The following is a 973-nucleotide window of genomic DNA, read 5'->3' on the forward strand; positions in this document are numbered from 1 at the left end:
CGGGCTCCGGTTTGTTCACAGTGTCTATGGCTGCCTCTGCACCGTGATGGCAAAGTTAAATACCTGTCACAGAGGCCATATGTCCCAATAAAGCTTAAATTATTTTCTATCTAAGAGCCTCATAGGAAAAGTTCCCGCCCTGCGGGCCAGAGTGAGCACTGCGAAGGCCATAGGCTACAGTAGTCTAGATTATTAAAAAACGGTATGCACAGGTTCAAGTCCCAGACTCAGCAACTTTCAAAACACACCAAGGGCATGTGTGTGCCCCAAATCCTGAGAATGGAGAAAAGATTTTGGTATGGGGATGATTTCTCACTTTCCCGCACTCGCTCTTTCTCTCTTTCTCTCTCTCTCTTTCCATCTGGCAAGTCCATGCCCTTTGTAGCATAAAACTAAAAACAAACAACAAACAAAACAACCTCCCCCCACACACACACACACAAAGAGCCACGAGGATGTTGAGGAGTGTGACAGAAGCCACAGCTACGATTCATGCAGGAACAAGTTTTCAAAATGGGCTTCCACAGATAAGTGGGCTTGAGCGGCAGAAGACTGGCCCAGGGCACACCCCCTAGGCAGGCCTGCACAGCGTTCAGAGAAGGTTCTCGTCCAGAGATCAGAAGCCAGGTGGCGACCTCTCTGCTGTGCTGAGCTACGTGACCTAAAGCCAGTCCACTTGCCTCCTGGGCCCCGGACACCAGCCAGCTCTTACTGGCCTGTCAGTCTGTGAAAAGCACATGTGGGGAGAAGTTACTGGAAGCCTAATGATAAGTTCAGGCTCGCTGCAGTCCTGGAGTGGGGCGGCATTCAGGGCTGTCTTATACGCAGATAACCACTCAGGGAACTGTGAAGCAAAACGTCAGCCTTGGAGAACATCGCCATTGTCCCTGGCTGAGCACACCCTGTTTTTCATTAATCCATTCACTATGCGGTTTGCTAAGCTACAAGTGGCCTCCCCCCTCGAGGCTGCAGG

The sequence above is a fragment of the Tupaia chinensis genome, unplaced genomic scaffold, assembly GCF_000334495.1.
Source record: "Tupaia chinensis unplaced genomic scaffold, TupChi_1.0 Scaffold149658_1, whole genome shotgun sequence".
Classification (NCBI taxonomy): domain Eukaryota; kingdom Metazoa; phylum Chordata; class Mammalia; order Scandentia; family Tupaiidae; genus Tupaia; species Tupaia belangeri.